An 18982-nucleotide genomic window follows, 5' to 3' on the forward strand; every position below is an offset into this window, starting at 1 on the left:
AAATGTTAAAAACAAAACGGAATACTAATATATACAAATAAAAAGCAAAGACTAGAAATGAGTCATGTCAACATATTTTGAATATAAAAAGGTAAGCAGCTTGAAGTGATTGTTAATGAGTTGGTAAACAAGATGTATAAGTCAGATTCAGATTCATTTATTTATCGCATATACTTCAAAACATACAGTGAAATACAGTGAACTTCTCCAAGGATCATCATCCTGTCTTGGCGGAGAGGACTGCGAGTTCCTGAGATCCCAGGAGTGATGACATCAGGAATTTAGCTATCTGGAGCAGAACAACTGCTAGAGTCACCTATTGTGGTAAGGTCAAGGGGAGGCTCCAGTCAAAGAGTAATCCATCCAAGACCTTAGCAGTGAGCTTGCATTTCATGCCACTGCATCCTGAGCCCAATCTGTCAAGGACCATGTGCTGGCTGCCTAACATCCTACTCGAATCAAGTGAAATGTATCATTTGCATTTATAACCAACACAACCCAAGGTCGTGCTGGGGTCAGCCTGCAAGTGTCACTACATATTTCAGTGCCAACATAGCATACCACAGTGTTCAGCAGAACAACACAAGCAGCAGCAACAGCACCAGAACAACATCAAAACAACAACAGTGATTCAAGCCCCTTTCCTCCCTCCCACCCAATGAACTTGTGGATTCGCAGATATCAAACCTCTGACTACCCTAGTGGACTCTCAGACCTAGAGCTTCGGATATTACAATGTATATTTTTCATTATACTTTAATCATGGTGTCTCTATTATACATGTAGCTGGCTATTCCATGCCAGGTTCTTCTCATCGTAGCTTCATTGGAAGACTGGCAGAAGTCTTTGTTATCTTTTCAAAATCAGCAAATGGGGAAAACTCTTACCCTGTTCCAAGAAAACTCCTGGCAATGATATATTTAACAAAAAAAATGCAATGCATTTCATATATAGGGAGGGTTAGCAGCATTAAGGCAACACAAAATTTATGCTAGCCATAACTAGGACAGTTTTTACATATCTTTTCGCACCAGCTTTGAAGTTGAACGGTGTTTGCGATGCTCCAGAAAAAATGTTTTATAATTGCATTGGGACAATTCAAGAAATACCAATTAATTGAAAGTAACTCCAACAGGAAAATGTTCAAGCATTAGACATTGTAGAAGTGAAAAGACCAAAATAAAAGCTTGTGTAATACAAATGATCATGAAAATCTATAATAGAAAACAACTGAAATGTAATAGAAAATGCAGACAAACATAGGCAGCCTCCAGTCTTTTGTTACCTAATTTATGCCTAATAATGAGACAAATATCTCTGCAATTTGCCAGAAAAGGTTATGCTAACAAGTTAACCAGATAGCCATACTTTATCAATCATCAACCACTCAAATTCTTTGTCTCTGAGAACCTCTAGAACACTGCCAGAACATTATAGGTCTGGTCTGACAGAATGATCAGGTTCAAATTTCTTAAACGGATCTTTTTCTCTGAGAACAAAGTCTTTCACCTGAGGCCACCTGGCATTTTTGACTTGGATACTACAGTGTTTCAGATGAAGAAGCAAATGGTAAAAATTGAAATAAAAGTATATAAATGCATTTAGTAATCATCTATTCCCCCTCATTTTAAAAAGAAATTAGCTTAAAGAGCACTTAAGAAATTAAGATAGGCCCATGGATGATCAAAGGTAGTTATCAGGAGCACTGTGTATGCAGTGACCTTAGCATTATCAAGGATATCGCCCATCTGTCCCACAATTTCGTTAACCCCCTACGATTAGGCAGAAGGTATTGTAGTGTTATAGGACAAGGACTGTTAGGATAAGTAACAGCTTCTTCTCCCAAGTCAGGGGTTCGCAACCATGGACCCTTACCATTAACTGTGGGGCAATGGCCCCAAGTTGGGAGTCCCTACCCTAGGCCGTGAGACCACCAAGGTCTCATCATTTATGAAGTGCCAGTCATGTTATACTGTTTACTTTTTAACTTGTGTCGTAAATGCACCTTATTAATTGTTGATTTATAAAGGTGCATTACTTTGTGTGTTAATGCGTATGAGTTCTATTTATTGTGTCTTGGTCCAAATGAACTTTGTTTTACTTGGTCGTAAACAAGTATACGGTTGAATGACAGTAAACTTGAACTTGATCTTAGAGTAGGTTAAAAGCCAGGCACAACATTGTGGGCCAAAGGGCCTGTATTATGTTGTAGTGTTAATTATTGTATGTTCTTTGTCCTTAAAAGCAATTAGAACCATAGAACCATAGAAACTACAGCACAGAAACAGGCCCTTTGGCCCTTCTTGGCTGTGCCGAACCATTTTCTGCCTAGTCCCACTGACCTGCACACGGACCATATCCCTCCATACACCTCCCATCCATGTATCTGTCCAATTTATTCTTAAATGTTAAAAAAGAACCCGCATTTACCACCTCGTCTGGCAGCTCATTCCATACTCCCACCACTCTCTGTGTGAAGAAGCCCCCGCAACGTTCCCTTTAAACTTTTCCCCCCTCACCCTTAACCCATGTCCTCTGGTTTTTTTCTCCCCTTGCCTCAGTGGAAAAAGCCTGCTTGCATTCACTCTATCTATACCCATCATAATTTTATATACCTCTATCAAATCTCCCCTCATTCTTCTACGCTCCAGGGAATAAAGTCCTAACCTATTCAACCTTTCTCTGTAACTGAGTTTCTCAAGTCCCGGCAACATTCTAGTAAACCTTCTCTGCACTCTTTCAACCTTATTTATATCCTTCCTGTAATTTGGTGACCAAAACTGAACACAATACTCCAGATTTGGCCTCACCAATGCCTTATACAACCTCATCATAACATTCCAGCTCTTATACTCAATACTTTGATTAATAAAGACCAATGTACCAAAAGCTCTCTTTACAACCCTATCTACCTGTGACGACACTTTTAGGGAATTTTGTATCTGTATTCCCAGATCCCTCTGTTCCATTGCACTCCTCAGTGCCTTACCATTAACCCTGTATGTTCTACGTTGGTTTGTCCTTCCAACGTGCAATACCTCACACTTGTCAGTGTTAAACTCCATCTGCCATTTTTCAGCCCATTTTTCCAGCTGGTCCAAGTCCCTCTGCAGGCTCTGAAAACCTTCCTCACTGTCTACTACACCTCCAATCTTTGTATCATCAGCAAACTTGCTGATCCAATTTACCACATTATCATCCAGATCATTGATATAGATGACAAATAACAATGGACCCAGCACTGATCCCTGTGGCACACCACTAGTCACAGGCCTCCACTCAGAGAAGCAATTCTCTGCCACCACTCTCTGGCTTCTTCCATCGAGCCAATGTCTAATCCAATTTACCACCTCTCCATGTATACCTAGCGACTGAATTTTCCTAACTAACCTCCCATGCGGGACCTTGTCAAAGGCCTTACTGAAGTCCATGTAGACAATATCCACTGCCTTCCCTTCATCCACTTTCCTGGTAACCTCCTCAAAAAACTCCAACAGATTGGTCAAACATGACCTACCATGCACAAAGCCATGTTGACTCTCCCTAATAAGCCCCTGTCTATCCAAATGCTTGTAGATTCTGTCTCTTAGTACTCCCTCCAATAACTTACCTACTACTGACGTTAAACTCACTGGCCTATAATTTCCAGGATTACTTTTCAATCCTTTTTTAAACAACGGAACAACATGAGCCACTCTCCAATCCTCCGGCACTTCACCCGTAGACAGCGACATTTTAAATATTTCTGCCAGGGTCCCCGAAATTTCAACACTAGTCTCCTTCAAGGTCTGAGGGAACACTCTGTCAGGTCCCGGGGATTTATCCACTTTAATTTTCCTCAAGGCAGCAAGCACCTCCTCCTTTTCAATCTGTACAGTTTCCATGGTCTCACTACTTGATTCCCTCAATTCCATAGATTTCATGCCAGCTTCCTTAGTAAGTACAGACGCAAAAAACTTATTTAAGATCTCCCCCATTTCCTTTGGTTCCGCACAAAGCCGACCACTCTGATCTTCAAGAGGACCAATTTTATCCCTTACAATCCTTTTGCTCTTAATATACTTGTAAAAGCTCTTTGGATTATCCTTCAATTACACCATCTCTCCCCATTTATGCTGCCTGTCCTAACATTTCTAGCACTTTTTGCTTTTTATCAGACAAAACTGTTGCTGAATTTGGAGGTTGTACTGTTGGCTCTGATGCAAATCATGTAATATAAGCTCCAATGATTGTTTTTACATGGATTTCCTTGAGGGGCAGGCATAAACATCTTAGAGCTTTTAATTATTTTACACATTCTTATCTGAGATTGATGCTATTACTTCATGAACACACTTAAAATGCTGGAGGTTCTCGGCAGGCCAAGCAGCATCTATGGAGGGGAATAAACAGTTGATGTTTCAGGCTGAAACTTTTTTCTCAGAGCTGCTGAGCTCCTCCAGTATTTGTGTGTGTTGCCCAAGGTACTTAGATTGACAAGATAGAACATTGAAACTAAATGACTAGTTTTACAATTTCATTAATTGAAACTAAATCATTGCAAGTCTTAGCATTCCATACAATGGTCCTACTAAATAACTTATTCTCTTCTTCCCTAGTGTACTTCCATAGACAAAAAATGTCAATTGATTGAATACAATTAACATTAGTTGAGAAAAGCAGTTGCCGTCAGGGTAAATTAACATGCTAGTGCTTTTATACTGAATGAAAAATAGCACTGAAGCTAAACCAATTAGCATTCAAATGCATTACAGTACAATTTGTACATAGGAAAATATTATTGCATGTTAGTCTTATGTTGATTGAAAATGAAATATTCATTCACCAGTTTTTAAATCTTTGTTTCTACTATTTATTTGCATTTTTAGCCTCCAATGACAAAATAGCATTGATAAGATTAATACTTATTTCATGCAAAATACCATTACATTTCTAAAATGTTTATAAAGTACGGCAGGTTAAAAAACATTCACACTGACACAAGAGTCATAAGCAGAGCAAAAAAAGACATACTGCTTTAGGGTTCTTTTCACTCCTGAAAATAAGCTGATCATTACTTTGTTTTACAGCAATAGAATACACAGAACCAAATTGCAATTATTACAATTGCTTCTCTGATTGGATGCTTCCAAACCTAAATTTGAGTAAAGTGACTTGAAGATGGTTGCTACTGTTTAAAAAATCATTACTTAATTTCATACTTACAATCTTTGCATTAAAAGAACTGAATTCTCATTGGAATGAAGAAAACATTGCCACTGGGCCTAATTATTATGCTGGTATTATTGTACTAAAAGAAAAATAATACCGAAACAAAATCTATTAATATTGCATTCAGAATTTTTTAGGCCACCTCAGACTTTCCTAATATATAACCAACAGTTCTTAATTCCAGCGTGTCATTTAATCTTCAGGCAGTTTACATATTAACTGGAAAAATATATTTATGGACTATTGACCATCACACCTTTGAATGGATGTGTGCCTTTTTTAAGGCATGATTCTTTCGTCTGACTCAGTGCACAAGTGTAAAATTCTGCATGTACCTTTCTTCTGGGAAAGGAGAAAAAATACAGGGTTGTATTCAAATTGATCAAGGTTGGGTTATAGATAGAGTCATATAGCATGCTGCACAGATTCCTGATTGCTATGACACTCAATTACAACAGTCAAAAAACTGTCATTCCACAATTTCATCTTATAAAACTGTAACAACAACTGCAGCAAGAACAAATAATCAGTCTGTTCCCTTTGTAAAATGTATAGTTATTTACGTTGTCACTCTGTTATTGCCTTCCACTGAAAGTATTATTGCAAATGAGTAAAGCTCTTTTCCACAATTCAGAAATAACACTAACCACATTTATATGCAGTGTTCGCCGCTTCATAAATTAAAATTCATGTCTAGTTTTACAGGTTCACAGAGTTCAACTTTGCTCATTTTGCCAAAATATTAAAGTTGTCTAATGTATCCATGAAACAATATGAAAATTCTTGAGCTCTAATAAACAATTAACAAAAATTTCTTGATTGAATTTGTTTTGGAAGGATGTTGAGGAAATCTACCTTGTTATGAATCGCACCTTAACGTCTACCTGCACTGCACCTACTCTGTAGCTTTTACACTTCATTCCGCATTTTGTTATTGTTTTACATTATACTACCTTAATGCACTGTGTAATGAATTGATCTACTGTACACGCACAGTTTGTAAGACAAGCTTTTCACTGTACTTCAGTGCATGTGACAAGTTCACATTCAAGTTTATTGTCATTCAACAGTATACATGTTACTGCCAAATGAAACAACCTTTGGCCAAACAAAGGTGCACAACACAGTACATATTACTCACACACAACACAAAGTAATATTACCACAAATAAATTAAGAAATAATAAAATATATTCCAGAAGATTGACAGTTAGCATAGAGTGCATTTAGGACACAAATTAACAAATCAACAGTATAATGCTCCTGGTGCTTCATACATGGTGAGACATGGATGGTGACAGAGGGTTCAATAGTCTCACAGCCTGGGGAAAAAAGCTGTTTCCCATCATAACAGTTCTTGTCCTAATAGACCAATTCCAGCATTATCATATATCAAAACTGAACCCTTTTCAACATAATTGTATAAGGGCTAAGAGAGTTGTAAAAGAGCGCCTGAAGGCTTTGTGTGTCAATGCCAGGAGCATTCGTAACAAGGTGGATGAATTGAAAGTGCAGATTGTTATTAATGATTATGATATAGTTGGGATCACAGAGACATGGCTCCAGGGTGACCAAGGATGGGAGCTCAACGTTCGGGGATATTCAATATTCAGGAGGGATAGACATGAAAGAAAAGGAGGTGGGGTGGCGTTGCTGGTTAAAGAGGAGATTAACGCAATAGAAAGGAAGGACATAAGCCGGGAAGATGTGGAATCGATATGGGTAGAGCTGCATAACACTAAGGGGCAGAAAACGCTGGTGGGAGTTGTGTACAGGCCACCCAACAGTAGTAGTGAGGTCGGGGATGGTATTAAACAGGAAATTAGAAATGTGTGCAATAAAGGAACAGCAGTTATAATAGGTGACTTCAACCTACATGTAGATTGGGTGAACCAAATTGGTAAAGGTGCTGAGGAGGAGGATTTCTTGGAATGTATGCGGGATGGTTTTTTGAACCAACATGTCGAGGAACCAACTGGAGAGCAGGCTATTCTAGACTGGGTTTTGAGCAATGAGGAAGGGTTAATTAGCAATCTTGTCGTGAGAGGGCCCTTGGGTAAGAGTGACCATAATATGGTGGAATTCTTCATTAAGATGGAGAGTGACATAGTTAATTCAGAAACAAAGGTTCTGAACTTAAAGAGGGGTAACTTTAAAGGTATGAGACGTGAATTAGCTAAGATAGACTGGCAAATGACACTTAAAGGATTGACGGTGGATATGCAATGGCAAGCATTTAAAGATTGCATGGATGAACTACAACAATTGTTCATCCCAGTTTGGCAAAAGAATAAATCAAGGAAGGTAGTGCACCCGTGGCTGATAAGAGAAATTAGGGATAGTATCAATTCCAAAGAAGAAGCATACAAATTAGCCAGAAAAAGTGGCTCACCTGAGGACTGGGAGAAATTCAGAGTTCAGCAGAGGAGGACAAAGGGCTTAATTAGGAAGGGGAAAAAAGATTATGAGAGAAAACTGGCAGGGAACATAAAAAACTGACTGTAAAAGCTTCTATAGATATGTAAAAAGGAAAAGACTGGTAAAGACAAATGTAGGTCCCCTACAGACAGAAACAGGTGAATTGATTATGGGGAGTAAGGACATGGCAGACCAATTGAATAATTACTTTCATTCTGTCTTCACTAAGGAGAACATAAATAATCTTCTGGAAATAGTAGGGGACAGAGGGTCCAGTGAGATGGAGGAACTGAGCGAAATACATGTTAGTAGGGAAGTAGTGTTAGGTAAATTGAAGGGATTAAAGGCAGATAAATCCCCAGGGCCAGATGGTCTGCATCCCAGAGTGCTTAAGGAAGTAGCCCAAGAAATAGTGGATGCATTAGTGATAATTTTTCAAAACTCGTTAGATTCTGGACTAGTTCCTGAGGATTGGAGGGTGGCTAATGTAACCCCACTTTTTAAAAAAGGAGGGAGAGAGAAACCGGGGAATTATAGACCGGTTAGCCTAACATTGGTGGTGGGGAAACTGCTAGAGTCAGTTATCAAAGATGTGATAACAGCACATTTGGAAAGCGGTGAAATCATCGGACAAAGTCAGCATGGATTTGTGAAAGGAAAATCATGTCTGACGAATCTCATTGAATTTTTTGAGGATGTAACTAGTAGAGTGGATAGGGGAGAACCAGTGGATGTGGTATATTTGGATTTTCAAAAGGCTTTTGACAAGGTCCCACACAGGAGATTAGTGTGCAAACTTAAAGCACACGGTATTGGGGGTAAGGTATTGATGTGGATAGAGAATTGGTTAGCAGACAGGAAGCAAAGAGTGGGAATAAACGGGACCTTTTCAGAATGGCAGGCAGTGACTAGTGGGGTACCGCAAGGCTCGGTGCTGGGACCCCAGCTGTTTACAATATATATTAATGACTTGGATGAGGGAATTAAATGCAGCATCTCCAAGTTTGCGGATGACACGAAGCTGGGCGGCAGTGTTAGCTGTGAGGAGGATGCTAAGAGGATGCAGGGTGACTTGGATAGGTTGGGTGAGTGGGCAAATTCATGGCGGATGCAATTTAATGTGGATAAATGTGAAGTCATCCACTTTGGTGGCAAAAATAGGAAAACAGATTATTATCTGAATGGTGGCCGATTAGGAAAAGGGGAGGTGCAACGAGACCTGGATGTCATTATACACCAGTCATTGAAAGTGGGCATGCAGGTACAGCAGGCGGTGAAAAAGGCGAATGGTATGCTGGCATTTATAGCGAGAGGATTCGAGTACAGGAGCAGGGAGGTACTACTGCAGTTGTACAAGGCCTTGGTGAGACCACACCTGGAGTATTGTGTGCAGTTTTGGTCCCCTAATCTGAGGAAAGACATCCTTGCCATAGAGGGAGTACAGAGAAGGTTCACCAGATTGACTCCTGGGATGGCAGGACTTTCATATGAAGAAAGACTGGATGAACTAGGCTTGTACTCGTTGGAATTTAGAAGATTGATGGGGGATCTGATTGAAACGTATAAAATCCTAAAGGGATTGGACAGGCTAGATGCAGGAAGATTGTTCCCGATGTTGGGGAAGTCCAGAACGAGGGGTCACAGTTTAAGGATAAAGGGGAAGCCTTTTAGGACAGAGATTAGGAAAAACTTCTTCACACAGAGAGTGGTGAATCTGTGGAATTCTCTGCCACAGGAAACAGTTGAGGCCAGTTCATTGGCTATATTTAAGAGGGAGTTAGATATGGCCCTTGTGGCTAGGGGGATCAGAGGGTATGGAGGGAAGGCTGGTGCAGGGTTCCGAGTTGGATGATCAGCCATGATCATAATAAATGGCGGTGCAGGCTCGAAGGGCCGAATAGCCTACTCCTGCACCTATTTTCTATGTTTTCTATGTTTTATTTTGTACTGAATTAATCAGTGGGAAATACTGACTTAAATAACTGGCACCACAGACCTGAGAACTAAACTAGAACACCTTTCTGGTCCAAATGAGTCAACTTCTTTCCAACTGTTCTATTTATCTTTGAGGCCATCAAGGAAGTGTCTTGTAGCAATTGTTAAATACTGTAGATAGTATATAAAGATTTAATTTCAATAGAGCTTTCTTTGTATTTTCAACTATGGCATTTGGCTAAATATTCTTCCTGTTGAAGTCTCCTCCAAAAAAATTTGTTACAACTTTCCTTCCTTTTTTAATAGATCTTTTCTCAATGTCACTCTCAAGGTCACAAAAATACATAAGACATATTAGCAATATTTCAAAAACAAGTACTACATTTCTTATGAGAAATGTTACAAGGAGAAATTTGCCTCCCTCCTTAATAAATTCCACAGTGAGTTGTGAACTATTTTAAACTTAAAATAATACATTTTTATGCCTTAATTTCCACCTGTGGTAGATGGCACTGTGTTTTGCATGGGAAAGAAACAACTTCCAAATTATGAAAAGAATTCTGGAACTTGTATCTATTCATGAACCAATTTTTAAACAGAAAAATCTCTTCATTGTGTTGAGATAATTTGATGCGATTCATTGATTACATTAATGTTCTGATCTAAGCAAACATGGCAATATAATGTAGGTGGTAAATAAAGTTGATCAATGTATAGACAAACATTTTTAAAAATCGCTTTTTATTTTTGATTCCAAATCTCAGCATTACTCATGCCTTGGTCACATTTGCAGGTACAACAAAAAGCTCACTTCTCTGCTACAATAAAGTAGCCTGAAACCTTAGAAAGTGCAATATTTACTATTTCATCTGTATTAATTGTTTGTTGTTGTAATTAATTTAGTGCTAATGAGCGAGGAAATTTACAGCTACTCAATCCATTTCTAACGATTACGCAACTAATTATTTTGCTGTTTAGAAAGACAATTTCTAAACTTGGGCTATGTAAAATGTTTACATAATCTTAAACAATGCACGGAAGTTATATCCCAATTCCGCACATCAATTTGACTAATCCACTATTTTATATGATATAAAAGGCTCCCTTGCATTAGCAGAGCCTTTGAATTTCAAGAAGACACCTGGTGTACTGCATCACACAAATTGTTTCATAGTAATGTACTTATTTTTCATTATTATGTACTTTTACTTCGGATTATGATTAAGATCAACTTTATTTGTCACATGTACCATATATTGAAACATCAAAACATACAGTGAAATGTGTCATTTCTGCCAATGACCAACATAGTCCAAGGATTGGGTTGAGTGCAGCCTGCAAATGTCGCCACCATAGCATGTCCGACAATCACCAAGCCTAACTGCGCATCTTTGGAAATTGGGAGAAAACTACAGCACCTGGAGGAAACCCACGCAGTCATGGGGAAAACGTACAAGCTCCTGGTAGATGGCTATTAATGTAATGTGTTGCATTAACCACTCCGCTACCATGCTACACTGCACATTGAAAAGCAAGAGATACATAGCTGTAGTATAGTTGTTTCCTATTCTATTATGTTCTGTTTGAGTTTCTATAACTTGAAACATGAATAATGTTTCCATTCCATAGAAACTGCCTGTCTGCAGAACGTTTCCACCATTTTCTGCTTTTTATATCAGATTTCCAGCACCTGTAGTTTTTTTGGTTTTGTTTCTGTCAGGAATGGTTTCCCCTTTAATTGGCAGGCATACCTGAAGAGATTATTGTAACAGGTCTTTTCCTTACATTTCTTTTGGAAGGAAAGCAAACATCTCTGGCTTCTTGACATAACAGTAAAGCCAAAAGTGTGAGCTCACTACATGAGGACACTGTGGGGTCAGTCTTTAGCAGAGCAACAGTAGGCTGTATTTGGTGTTCAAAAACACCAAGTGTCACCATTTAACTTAACAAGACAGACTGCAAGTTTTAATCAGACATATTTACTTGTTAGTGTAAAGGCAGTTTAATCTACAATTTGGGTCTCTTTAAGAATAATGAAAATGGTAAATGGTATTTATTCAATTTAATATATACTTCCTTCTTCGTCATTCATATATTTATATATTTAACTTTTACTAAATCAGTTTTCAAGACTACATTTATCTTTTCTTTTAATCTTTGTTATTCTCACTCAATTTACATGGGCTCATCTCATCAAAAAGGCTAAAGTCAGTGAAACATACTTGTGGGATGCTTATTTCACCTTCCTTGCAGAAACAGCAGAATCAAAAGCAAAAGAAGGGATTGATTTAGGCAATAATTAAAAGTAAAAACAGGTATCTAATTTCAAAAGGAAGCCTGTGACAGATGAAGCTAAATTGTATTGTCATCGCCTACACATCCAACTTGTATAAACATGACATGCTGCAAGTTCATATTAACTTTGTAACAACATTTTACATTTTGCATATGTTTCAGGGGGGAAAAAACTGCAGATTAAAGTCAGAAGCCAGGGTCCTTTAGATTATACAGAGCAACTAATGATTTCAATTATGAAATGAAAGTGAAGCGAGCAGAGCAAGTATTAATTATAGTTTTAGAGTCATAAATTTATAGAGGACATCAGCTGAGAAACCCTTTCAACCACTTATTTTCTTGCAAGACCTCCCTCCATTCAGTGACAGCAATTTGCCAGAAGTTTAAACAACATTTAATGCTCACATGCTGGTCATTGGGACATCGGATAATTCTCATTTCTTGCATGAATGTGAGCTGTTTCTATGCTTACCTTGCTTTATAAAAACCATCTTCCTTAATGTAGACCTAACAGCTATGCAGATTAATATACAAATAAAAATAAGAATAGAAGAATAGCCATTACATTTTATTTCTACCTGAAAGTCCAAAATTCAACTTTTCAACCCTTCCAACCTTCATGATACAAAGTACATTTTATATACGTATCTCAGTCAAGGTTGGAAACAATCTCAGTTGTCATTTTTAAAACTGAAAGATAAACTAAACTGAACCTCAAAATTATTACAGAATTATGGGATGATACAGCTTAAAAGGAAACATTAGGGCAATCTTAGAGACATAGGGTTATACAGCATAGAAACAGATCCCACAACCCACTGCATCTAAACTTACTTTAATTCATCATACATTAATTCCCTTTCGCTCTAAGCTGTGCTTATTCAAATATCCATCCAAATGTTGGTATTGCTCCTGCCTCTTCTGGCAATTCATACCAGATTCCTATTGCACTTTGTGAGGAAAATTCACCCCTTAATCCACTTTAAAGCTATGGTTTTAGATACCCCACCATGGAAAACAAACAGAATACCCTATCTATGGCTTTAATGTTAAATATCTCAACCATGTTATCTCTCAGTCTCCTCAAAGCAAACAAACCCAGTCTCTCCTGATAACATAAATTCTTCAGTACAACAACATCCTTGTGAATCATTTCTGCACACTCTCTAGTTTAGTCATGTGCTTGCCATAGTGGGATGACCAGAATATCATGCAGCACCTGAAGTGCAATCTGACCACTATTCTGCACAACGGTAACAGGACGATCCAATTTTGATATTCAATGTGTCGGTCGATGCAGGAAAACAATCTTTTTATCACAACCCTATCTATTTTCACCACTCTCAGCGAACTATATACGCGTACTTTGCAATGCTTCAGAGCGCCAGCAATCACCAGTTGGGCTTCATTTCCCACTGCTGTGTGTAAGGAGTTTATACAATCGCCCTGTGACAATGTGGGTTCCATCCCACATTCCAAAGATGTACAGGTTAGGGTTAGGGAGTTGTGGACACGCTATGTTGGTTCCGGAAGCACAGAAACATTTGTGGGCTGCTCCATTACAATCCCCAGACTATATTGGTTGAAGACACAAACAATGCATTTCACTGCATGGGATGTACATATGGCAAATACAGCTAATTTTAAAAGTCTTAAAGGATGTAGCATATTATAGATCAGTTGTCATTGAATACAGCTGTATGCAGATCATTCGAAAATATGGATGGAAAAATTGCAGATGGAGTTTAATGTATGAGGTGTTGCACTCTGGGAGGTCAAATGCAAGGGGAATGTATACAGTAAATGGCAGGAGAATTGTTATACAGGGGAGTCCAGTGGAGCGCTCCATAGCTTCCTGAAAGCAGCAATACAAGTGGATAGGTTGGTAAAGGCAATATAAAGCATGCTTGTCTTTGTTAGTCAGGGTATATATAAAGTTGGGAAGTCACTCTGCAGCTGTATAAAACTTTGTTTAGGTCACACTTGAGAGTATTGTGTGCAGTGCTGGTTTTCACATTACAGAAATGATGTAAAGGCTTTGGACAGGGTGCTGAAGCAGTTTACCAGCATGTCACTTGGATTAGAAGGTATTGGGTATAAGGGAAGATTGGACAAATTTGAATTAGCTCCCCTGGAATGTTGAGGGGTGCCCTTACAGAAGTACAGTATATAAAATTATGAAAGGCATAGACAGAGTTGATAATTGGTCCTTTTCCCAAGGGTGGAGATGTCAGATTCTGGAAAGCATAACTTTAAAGTGGGAGGGTGGGGGAGTTTAAACGAGGAATGCAAGTCCTGAATTTTTGTTTAAATTAGAGAGGTGCAGGTGCAGGTGCCTGGGATGTGCTGCCAAAGATGAAAGTAGATTGGATAGTGACACTTAAAAGGGAATTAGACATGTACGTGAATATGCAGACTTGTAACATTCTCAATGTAGCCAGTCAACAATCTCACATATTCATCAGTGTTAACATGATGACCGTAGGTAGCTGCCTCCCTGAACATACTGCTGTCTGTGCTTTTAAAACACTCCTGCAGCGCTGAGGTGGTATCTTCAGACAGATCTCTTATGAACAGGGACAAGCTGAGCTGAAAGAAGTATTTCTGTGCTGTATAACTCTGCATGTTTCTGACCTTTATCCAAGTCTGCAGATGTAACAGATACTGTATGCAGCAGAGACTCCTTGTATACTTGCAACCCTATTTCAGGCTGCTGTTTAGTGATTACAGCTCAGCATTTAACACTATCATCCCCTCTGGACCAATCAACAAGCTTCAAAACCTAGGCCTCTGCAACTGAATCCCTGACTTCCTCTTCGGGAGATCACAGTCAGCCTGGTTCAGAAATAACATCTCCTCACTGACAGTCAACACAGACACACTTCAAGGATGTGTGCTTAGCCCCTGCTCTACTCTCTGTATACCCATGACTGTGTGGTAAGGCACAGCTTAAATGCCATCTATAAATTTGCCAATGACACAACTATACAAGTATAACTCAGGTGGTGCTAAGGATGCGTGCAGGATGAGATACATTGGCTGGTTTAGTGGTGTCTCAATAACAATCACTAAGTCCAAGGAATTAGTTGTGGACTTCAGAAAAGGGAAGTTGGGAGAACATACAGCAGTGAGTGGTTTCCAGTTTCTATGTGTCAACATCTTTGAAGGTCTATCCTGGGCCCAACACATCAATGAAATTACAAAAAAGGCTCAATAACTGCTATATTTCAATATGAGTTTGAGGAGGTTTGGTATTTCACCAAAGGCCCTGCAAATTTCTGCAGATGTATCATGTTCTACCTGGTTACATTATCTGGTATGGAGGCCTCAATGCACAGGATTGGAAAAAGCTGCAGGAGGTTGTAAGCTCAGCCACTTTCAGCATGGGCAATGGCCTCCTCGTCACTGAGGACATCTTCAAAAGGTGATACCTTCAGAAGGTGGTATTAATCAAGGACCTCCCTACCCCCACACCCAGGTCATGCCCCCTTCTCAATACTACATCAAGGAGGAGGAAAAGGAGGAGCCTGAAGACACACGTAATGTTTTAGGAACAGCTTTCTCCCCTCTGCTATTAGATTTCTGAACAGTCCATGAACCTAAGAATACTGCATTACAATCTTTATTTCGGTTCTCTCTTTGCACTACTTATTTATTTTTTGAAATATTTCTTCTAGTAAGTTATAGTAATTGTTTATGTATTGCACAGTACTCCTGCTGCAAGACGACAAACTTCATGTCAAGTATCAAGTGATACTTGATTAGTTGCTTATGAAATGCTGATCCTTAGTAAGATTGGCAGAGCTCATGGGAGTTTTGAGAAGACCTGGCACTGTTTTTTTTCTGGGGAAGTGGTAGAATGGGAGTGCAGTATTGGGCGATTAAGACATTGGCATTAAGTAGTGGGGGCAGGGCTGATTGATGGAGAAAATCAAAAGATTAGCTTTATTAGTCACATGTATGTTGAAACATAGTGAAATGGATAATTTACATCAAGGATATGCTGAGCAGCCTGCATGTGTCACCATGATTCCAGCAACAACATTGTATGCCCACAACTTACGAAGCATAACTCCTATGTCTTTTTAGAATGTGGGAAGAAACTGGAACACCTGGAGGAAATCCATGTGGCCATAGGGAGAATGTACAAACTCCTTACAGACTGTGATGGGAATTGAACCTTGATATTATAGTTGGCGCTGTAAAGTGTTGTGCTAACTGCTACGGTACCATGTTGCCCCATGTATAGGACTAAAGGCTGATTTATACTTGTGCGTACTAGCTTACGCTGTAGCCTACGCCGTTGTGAGCATTTATACTTGTGCGTTGGTGTGTCTGCGTCACTCGAAATTCACCGCAAAAACGCTAGTTGGCGGTAGGGTTTCTATGCCACTGTGTTAAGTTTCTTTGAGTTGAAACTCAAACTTCAAACAACGGCGACTGAAACTGAAGGAGGGGGAATTTTCTGTGCTTGTCCGGCCACTGAGAGACATGGACGAGGAAATGCATTTCAAATATTTTCGGATGTTGGCTGGTAGATTTGACAACTTGATTCATCGTCTCCAACCATTTATTTCGCATTAGTGTACGCACAGTATACTCAGAGACTGGCAATCACCATTCGAGTTTTAGCTTCAGGTGGAAGTCAACAGGCTGTAGCAGCTAGCTACAAACTGGCGTCAAGCACAGGGTCCGCCATAATTTTGGAGGTCTGTAAAGCTTTATGGAAAGCATTGCAGCCAGAGTTCCTTCCCTGCCCTTCAGTCGCCCAATGGGAAACTATTGCAGCGTAGGAGGAAATGCGATGCTACCAAGCGGACCAATCACAGTTGTTGCGGTCCATGTTGCTGTAACGTGTAGTTACGTTTTTGGGGAGGTGCGCGTCAGGCTACGGTGTAGGGTACGCGGCTACGCCGTACCTACGGCGTCGATTTGATGCATAAGTATAAACTGGTCTTAATGATGATTACATCGTCGATGGTTACAGATTCCTGTGTCAGGATGATGGATCAGTAATAGAGAACAATTGGTGGTATCATTTTTAGTACATCGGGATGTAGTTTTTTTGTTTAAGAATGTTGACAGAGCATTCCACCTTTCTATTTTCTGACATAAAAGCATCTTTTAGTGAAGTGGGAAGGGTAGGCTGCTCTGGCCAAGAAAGAAATCTACAATTGTTGCTTGTTCTTGTAAAATTGTAAACAATGCCAGTTTTCCAAGGCAAAAGAAGAATGGGTTATTTTGAACTTATTAAAGAATTTGGTCAGTTCCATTATGTGAAATACAGCTCTGTTAACTTAGTCAGCACTCTGTTAGAAAGCATTATACGTAAAGGAAGTGATACCAGACGATCTGATCATTGTAGCATAGCTGTATGTGGAAGTTGGATGTGTACAATTGACTGGTATTATAAGACTCTAAGACATAAGAGCAGAATTAGGCTACTTGGTCCATTGAATCTGCTCCATTATTCCATTATGGGTGATTTATTACCCCTCTCAACTCCATTCTCTTGTCTTCTCTCCATAATTTTAATGCCCTGACTAATCAAGAACCTATCAACCTCTGCTTTAAATGTTCTCAATGACTTGGCCTCCACAGATTCATCACCATCTGGCTAAAGAAGTTCCTTCTCATCTGGGTCCTAAATGGATGTCCCTCTTTTCTGAGGCTGTGGCCTCTGGTTGTAGACTAACCCACTATAAGAACCATCCTCTCCACATCGACTCTATTTATTTGTGAGTCGACTGGGGTGATATACTGCGTCCGGTGCTCCCGATGTGGCCTTTTATATATTGGTGAGACCCGACGCAGACTGGGAGACCGCTTTGCTGAACATCTACGCTCTGTCCGCCAGAGAAAGCAGGATCTCCCAGTGGCCACACATTTTAATTCCACATCCCATTCCCATTCTGACATGTCTATCCACGGCCTCCTCTACTGTAAAGATGAAGCCACACTCAGGTTGGAGGAACAACACCTTATATTCCGTATGGGTAGCCTCCAACCTGATGGCATGAACATTGACTTTTCTAACTTCCGCTAGGCCCCACCTCCCCCTCGTACCCCATCTGTTACTCTTTTTAATGCACACATTCTTTCTCTCACTCTCCTTTTTCTCCCTCTGTCCCTCTGAATATACCTCTTGCCCATCCTCTGGGTCACCCCCCCCCCCGTCTTTCTTCCCGGACCTCCTGTCCCATGATCCTCTCGTATCCCCTTCTGCCTATCACCTGTCCAGCTCTCGGCTCCATCCCTCCCCCTCCTGTCTTCTCCTATCATTTTGCATCTCCCCCTCCCCCTCCAGCTTTCAAATCCCTTACTCACTCTTCCTTCAGTTAGTCCTGACGAAGGGTCTCGGCCTGAAATGTCGACTGCGCTTCTTCCTATAGATGCTGCCTGGCCTGCTGCGTTCACCAGCAACTTTGATGTGTGTTGCTTGAATTTCCAGCATCTGCAGAATTCCTGTTGTTTCCCCCCTTTTTCCTTGAGTGGACCTACCCTCCCCCCAGTTTGAGTTAACAACTAATACAGCTTGAGGATTGCAGGGGGTGGGGCAGTCCGCAAGTGTTGCCACACATTACGGCATTAACGTAGCATGCCAACAACGCTCAGCAGAACAACATTGTCCTTAAATTTCTCATAATAATATTTCTTACTTTGGTAAAATCCATCTGAATGTGGTTCCCTCTAAAATAGTTACTAAAGTGAATAACATAGCATACTCAAATTATTCTCCTCTTTATTTGTGAGTACAAACAGCAGCACTCTGGTGTTCCTGGCAATAAAATTAAATTCAGGAAACATCCTTTCAGACACAACTGAAACACACCTACATGGAGCAGTACTGAAAGTAGTTGCTGAAATGATGTGCTCTCTGAAAAGATTCTGAACAAATTCAGTGGGTTAGGGGATACAATTGAGGAATATTACAACAGTATTTAAAAGTAGTAAATACACAATTGTCAGTGTTCTTTTCCAAATGTTTTCAAATCATTATCAAAAAATGCAGCTGATGTGATAATCAACAGAAAGTGGGCAACAGGATAATAAAAACAGTTAATTTGAAAAACTGACATCTCTGCATTGCAAAACGTAGATGGGAATGAGGTCTTCAGCTGTT

At 39.7% G+C, this 18982-nt stretch overlaps 1 protein-coding gene across 7 annotated transcripts in view; it reads right to left on the bottom strand.

Moving 5' to 3' along the window:
- The window catches only part of ston2 (stonin 2), a 157961-nt gene that overhangs the window by 25904 nt on the left and 113075 nt on the right, over positions 1 to 18982 (bottom strand). The window lies entirely within an intron of this gene.

Source organism: Mobula hypostoma, chromosome 1, assembly GCF_963921235.1.
Source record: "Mobula hypostoma chromosome 1, sMobHyp1.1, whole genome shotgun sequence".
Classification (NCBI taxonomy): domain Eukaryota; kingdom Metazoa; phylum Chordata; class Chondrichthyes; order Myliobatiformes; family Myliobatidae; genus Mobula; species Mobula hypostoma.